Source organism: Ixodes scapularis, unplaced genomic scaffold, assembly GCF_016920785.2.
Source record: "Ixodes scapularis isolate PalLabHiFi unplaced genomic scaffold, ASM1692078v2 PGA_scaffold3__209_contigs__length_174095766, whole genome shotgun sequence".
In the NCBI taxonomy this organism is placed as follows: Eukaryota; Metazoa; Arthropoda; class Arachnida; order Ixodida; family Ixodidae; genus Ixodes; species Ixodes scapularis.
In genome coordinates, this window is record NW_024609868.1 from 55,565,376 (window position 1) to 55,572,399 (window position 7,024).

The 7,024-nt window shown below is 47.4% G+C and overlaps 1 pseudogene; it reads left to right on the top strand.

Annotated features, from left to right (window-relative positions):
• Positions 1-1,366: 1,366 nt before the first annotated feature.
• LOC120841943 lies at positions 1,367-3,985 on the top strand (annotated as a pseudogene).
• Positions 3,986-7,024: the final 3,039 nt, after the last annotated feature.

Sequence of the window (7,024 nt, forward strand, 5' to 3'; positions counted from 1 at the left end):
CGCTGGCGTCGCGCGGAGTGGCACTGAATGCGCATGCTCCAGCCAGCTCCCGCTGCTCCCGCTGCTCCCGCGTTCAAACTTTTCCGTTGCAGTTAGTTTTGTTTCGTATGCTCGCCGTGCTCGCCCAACACCACCTAGACAGAAGGCCTCCGTATGGTTTCTTCTTCCTCTATGAAACGTCATCGCAGTCGGATCGCGCTCGGTCGGCTATTGGACCCGAGCCCGACCTTCGACGCGCTGATTGGCCACGAGCCGCAGCCGAACACTGACGCAGCACTCGTGCCCAATCTCTCGCCTCGATCAATCTGACTATGATGACGCGTGTGGAGGCCTTCTGTCCAGGTGGTGTTGGCTCGCCTCGTGAGTGCCTCGTCTCGTCTCCGTAAACTGTCCGCGCGCGCGCGCGAACGTTTGTTTGGTCGGCATGCCGAACAAGTGCTGCGTTCCGGGTTGTCGGGGAAACTACAAGAACACCGAAACAGTGCACATCTTCAAATTTCCCGAAGACGGCGACCAGCGGCGGTCGTGGATACGAGCCATTCCCCGGGAGAATCTCGTTGTCTCGCGACACTCCAGGGTGAGAACTTCCCCACCGTTTCGAATTGCCATTTCTCTTGCACAGTTTCGTCCGCTTTCTGGGGTTCTCGAGTTCCCCTCGATGTTACCAGTTGTGTGCAGCGCTATACTCCGTTCACCCTTTAGCTGAGGCTAGAAGTTTCGCTTTCAGTACGACCTCGCTGGCTTCCGCAGTGCTTTGGTTGCGCGTTCCTGTGCGTTCACACTTGTGTTAGCAAGGGCAGAAAGCTCGCGCCGAAGGCGGAACTTCTAGTCTCAGCTTTAGGGTGAAAGGAGTATAGATAAAAATCAGTTGACGAGCTTCCTAGAACGCCGTAAGATGAATGTTTGCACGAGCGTTTGTGCAAGGAAGACATTTTCTAAAGCCACGTGCTCGCGCCGCTGCCTTTGCCAGCACTGCACGAAACTTGAGAGTCGGAATTTAATTCTGGTGGCATGCGTCGTGCGTTTTTGGTGCTCAGCGCCCGTTGACAGTAGCGTTCGATGACGTTAAACAGCGTGCCTCGAGGACGAGAATACGGCCGGTAGCTGAGAGTCTGTCCAAACAGAGCACGCCTTGCGCGTGAAATTGCTCTCGCAGGCCCATACTGATAGCTCGTTTCAACAACCAGAAGTTTTCCCCAAATTTTGGTCGCTGTAGAGCGTCTAAAAGAGGTTGCATGCTTGTAATAAGCGTCATATATGCCCGCGTAAAAATCGTGCATGTGAAAAATGGTCACATGCGTGTCTGCGTAATATAGATTTATTGAGACATCTCTTCGTTACGTGATCCGTGGGACCAATTAAAGAGATGCTGACAAGTAGCTGTTATTTATACAAAGGCAACATTTTTTTCCAGGTGTGCGAGCTCCATTTTGCTGACGGCGACATTCTTCGAGTGACATCGCACACCGATGAGGCTACAGGGTGCACCGTAACGGTACCCTTACAGTACCCTCGACCCCGCCAAGGTGCAGTGCCGCACAAATTCCGCAACTGCCCCAACTACTTGTCGACTACTGATGTAAATGTGAGAGAAGATCCAGAGGCCAGAAGAGTAGGACTGGAAGCCGATGCTCTCCAAACTGCAGTTGCAGAATTTATGGACCTGTTCCCAGCTGAGGAGGAGGCCGACAGGATTCTCGGCATAAAAGATGTAACTGACTACTTAAGAAGCAAGAAGTCTGGATTTTGGCATGTTATAGAAAGCAAAGATCGCCTAATTTTGGTGCAAATTGTTGACGATGAAGCACCATGGATCAAGTATTCAATTGTCGTGAATGCTGATTTGCGTCTTACATTCCCCGTTGGGAAAACGGCAACCAAGAGACTAGGATCCAGTTTACAGATTCCTGCTGGCGTCAACAGCAAGAAGGCACTAATCAAGCCCCTAGAGAGCATTGAAATGTGGGACGACAGCTTAAGCAGCCGGGATGCAGATGAGGACATATTCGAGACCATTCATCTGCTGCTTGGCCAGTTGTCCACGACACCAGCAGAGGACAAAGTCCGTGCCATTCAGTTCCTTAACGAGCAGTTGGCGCTACTATCGAAGAAGAAGGAGCAAAGGCGTTACTCAGTCGACTTCATGATTTTTGTTGTATTTTTTTTACAATATCTCCTCATGCTTACAAGTATGTCCGCAACAATGGTAACATTTTTCTCCCACACCCGGTGACCATCCGTTCAATCTGCTTCTCGTACGGCATGAATCCTCAACACGAGCATCGAAGTTCAACATTCCTGAGCTATATGAGGAAGAGGATCTTTGACCTTGATGATCGCCAGCGTTTTGTGACACTTATGGTGGATGAGGTTCACATAAAGCCCTTTTTTTACTATAAAGGCGGAAACATCACCGGCGTGGCACTCAACTCCACGGAACCGGCCAACAGTACGTTTGTTTTTATGCTTCAAAGCATCACGTTCAACTTCAAGGAAGTTGCCCACATCGTCCCTGTGCATCGAGCGGACGCGAAGTTTCTGCACAAGATGTTGAGAGACGTGATTTGTGAGCTGGAGAACATCGGTTACAGGGTTGTGTGTGTCGTGAGAGATAACAATGCGGTGAACAGAAAGGCGATGTCCGACTTCGTTACACCACCACCCAAAGAACCACGGATTGTGTATCCACACCCATCTGATCCTTCCAGGCCACTGTTTTTCGTGATAGATCTGGTGCACATCCTGAAGTGTATCCGCAACAATTGGCTCAACCAACAAGATGACAAAGTTTGTTTCTACTACCGAGAGTTTGAGAGTGAGCCGACAAGGCAGCGGCGCATGCTGCGAGCATCTTTTGAAACCATCAGAGATGCTCACAACTTGGAATGCGGGCAAGTGGTGAGGTTTGGCTACACTCTGTCAAGGAAGGCTCTGAACCCCTTTAAGTATTGAACGGCAAAATGTGAAGCTTGCTTTGCAGATCTTCCATGAGTCCTTGCCCCATGCCCTTCGTGCACTTGGATCGAACACAAGTCTCCAATACTGTGAGGAAACAGCAAGCTTCATCGAAATCACAGTGAAATGGTGGAACATTATGAATGTCAAGACACCATGCAAAGGAATGGCAAAAAAGGATGACTTTCAAAAACCTCTCTTTCCTTCGATGGATGATCCGAAGGTGGATTTTCTCGACAACCTTCTAGACTGGCTCGAAGAGTGGAAGAGTACGGACTTTACCGGAGGCAAGCTAACCCCGGAGACCCATGCTGCTCTCCACCAGACGACTTATGCACTCTTGGAGGTCGCCAGGTACTGCCTCGAAGAACTGCAGCTGTCCTACTTTCTCTTGGGAAAGATTCAGACGGACAGCTTGGAAGAGCGCTTTGGAAAGTACAGACGGCTGGCTGGATCGCAGTATCATGTGTCCATAAGGCAAATTTATGAAGCTGAGCATAAACGGCGGCTGCAAAGCACTCTGCCAAAGATCGCCACAGCTTCAGTAAGTGGCAGCAAAAGAGAGGAGCAATGGGAAGATCTCTTCAAACGCACGGATGCCCCACACCCCAATTGCAACGTCGTAGTAACTGAGGAAGCGTTTTCACAGATAAGGGACATCATCCCGGTCCTTCTCTATGTAGCAGGATATGCTGTGTATGCAACTGTGAAAAAGCTGAACTGTGAGAAATGCAGGGCTGCATTGTCAATAGACAAAACAATCACGGTTTCAGTCATGCTGCAGCACTACGATCTTGTGAGAGAACTTGACAGGGGAGGACTCATCCATCCAACAATGTTTGTTGTAAATGCAGATGCAAACAACTATGTTGTTGTTGTCCAACTGTCAAAGCAGCCAGAGTTTTTGCAGATGCCAAACCAGCGGCAGGTAGCAACAGAGCTCACTGTTGAACTTCTAGCCAGCGACGAATTCTCGGACTTTGACACCTGTGAAGATGGACACACGAGCGAGCAGGTGTTTAAGCATATTTTATGGTGTGCACAAACTTTATGTTGAAGAATCCGTGCCGCAGGTTAAATGATAAGATATGTGATGCGAACGCCAAGGCGAAGAAAAGGAAAGCAGAAACTCTTAGAGCCAAATCAACCATCACTGGACCTGCGCAAGCTCGCCACAAGTCTTCCGATTCAACTGCCACTCAGTGATAAGTCTTCTGGCTTTTGCACCTGTGAAGACCTCCATCACATTGCAGGCACCTCGGTGTTATATTTTATTTGTGATATTTTCTTGAAGACAACTGTGATATGAACATTATAATTGTTTATCCTGATAGTCACCCAACCAAAGAACTCAAGCCCTTTATTGCAGAGTGAAGACAGTATGGTTGTGCATCTAAAATATATGTGCTGAAGGTTTATGCCACATTATTCTGTGTTATGTGTGCTCTTTCTTGAGTATTGTGGTGGTGATAGGGCATCAAAGTCGACATGCAGTATCTGTCGTGCATGTCACGTCTGGAGAGCTACAAAACAGCACGTGAAATGCACATGCGCGGCTACGTGAGAACCATTGGATAGACGAGCGGTTTTCTTCCTCAACTGTCTCAGGTGAGAAATGCAGTATTTACAATTTACTTTTATAGTGCTGAATTCAAGTCATGGGCAGAACGATCCTCCAACTATTGCCAAGGCGAAGAAAAGGAAAGCAGAAACTCTTAGAGCCAAATCAACCATCACTGGACCTGCGCAAGCTCGCCACAAGTCTTCCGATTCAACTGCCACTCAGTGATAAGTCTTCTGGCTTTTGCACCTGTGAAGACCTCCATCACATTGCAGGCACGTGAAAACCTTCTTATGAGATTGTGATGCTGTCCAGATTCAGTTGAAGTTTTTAGGCTTGTCAGGTGACATTGGACTACTATTTTTGGTACCTCGAAAGATTTTTTTTCAGAGTTTTCATAGAACACTGCGATTTGCCTAAAAAACTGGATTGGGGCTTTGTCACTACTGCCAAGCACGAATATTTTGATGTAATGCGACTAATGTATTGAAGTAGGCAGAAGCAATAGACATGCTGTACCAAACTAGTTACAACTAAGCTTTTATGACAACCTAACTGGCTTGTTAGAAATCTTCACAATTTGTTGCAGGCATGTGATGAAGTGCACAAGTTTTCTCCTATTAAAGCTTTTGTTGCAGTGTAAGGTAGCCATTTACCTAATAGCTTACTGGAATAAAAATAAGATTTTAGCTACATTCTAGCTGACAAGTTTCATGCAGTCTTTCGCATAAATGTTCACTGCTTTTGTAAACATTGTATTGGCAAGCATTTGGTGCTGTTCGAGACAAAAAACAGTTCGAGACAAAAGGAATTAGACCACTCGTCTTCAGTGATGACTTCCGACGTTTTTTATTTCACGCAAGGATGTGGTTATAATAATAATAATAATAATTTTTATTGCATGTAAAGTACACAAACAATTACAGACCTGCCAAAGGTTAATTCGCTATTACTGCATCTAGTCATTTCGTGATAATTACTTTTCATAAAATCATTCATCTTCAAGGAATAATTACACCGCTAGCAATATTGCTGTTTACGAATGAACTCAACATATCTTGTGACAATGCTAAACACGTACAGCATTCTTTCATTTAACGTCGAAAATTCGACGCCGCAATACTTTTCCCGAGTAATAAAATCAGCTTCCGAGCTTTCATTATGAGCGCAGTGGAAGTTTAGCTAATTAAACACGCTTGTGTAACTTAAAGCACGCCGCTGCGACGGTCGATCCACGTGCGTTGCCTTCGCTTCGGCGCTTCGAAGCGCGCCCGCAATGGCCTTCCTTTGCGACGTCACGAGGAGAGCGCTACGGCCTTGTCGTCTAGGAGGTGTTGCCCCGTCGCACCCCCCCCCCCCCCCCCCCCCCCCCCTTGGATCCGCCCCTGCCCCGACTTTCTTGTCGCAGACATTGAAAGCCACCAAGCTTAGCCAAGCTGCCAAGAAACGTGGCGTGCTGCCACTGAATCCCTCCAGTAGGCCTCACTGTGGGGCAGGTATTGGAAATGCAGAATGACTTCCGCGGAAATGCTCAATGTACATATTCCAGACATCCGATCCACTGGTCCCGTTAGGCCGCAGACACACGCTTTTGGAGCGTTGCGAAGGTCGAAAAGTGTATATAGACGCTTTGCAGCAGCTGCACATGCAGGTTATTTAAATTCTAAAGTCTACTGCGTCCTTCTCCCCAGCATTGTCCTTTGTTGAGGCTCGTCAACGACCGCTTCAGTGGCTCGGCATCTGAGTAAGACAAGAGGAGGTCAGCAATGGCGGCTGTAATCTGGTGCGTGCGCAAAACGTCTATACACGCAATGTACGAGTACTAAAGGACACGGAACCATTTTCAGTCGCTTTCCTTTCTCCGGGTTTTATTGAGGGATGATCAGTCCATTGATATATTAGCTTGTTTTGTGTAACAAATCAATGTAATTTGCGGAGTTGAAGCCTGCAAAAGCTGCTTCTTAGCTAAGGTTTTTTTTGTTCAAACTTATTGCCGAAACGTCCTGGAAGTGGCGACCGCGTCAATTTGGTTATTGTTATTTGTATCATGGCGCACTGAGTATTTACTTGCCGAATACCACAGTAGGGAGTTTTATTAGGTCTTTCCGGTAACTGTGATAACAACACCTGGTACTCCGCTGACGCCTCTGCGCGTGCGTCGCATCATTATTGGATATGGTGATCGGAGTTATTGTAACGCTTTATTATTAAACCCTCGACTGGCCCTGAAATTCGAAATATGCCGCAGGCGTAAACTGCGCTGGTCGAGCGCCAGTATTATTCAGCAGCGCCGGTCTAATTTCCATTGTAGAAAGGAAGCCCTTCTAACAACCAAGCTGCAAACAGAATAGAAAAAAAAAAAGTACAGCCAAGGCGAGAAAAGACCCTCCTTGTTTTAACAGCCGGTAACATTGGACCGCAGTCCGAAGGCGACTGCCTGGCCCGAGCCACTTTACGAGGCTATATACACAGCTCCTTCATTAGGACTTGATTGCGAAGATTACCGGT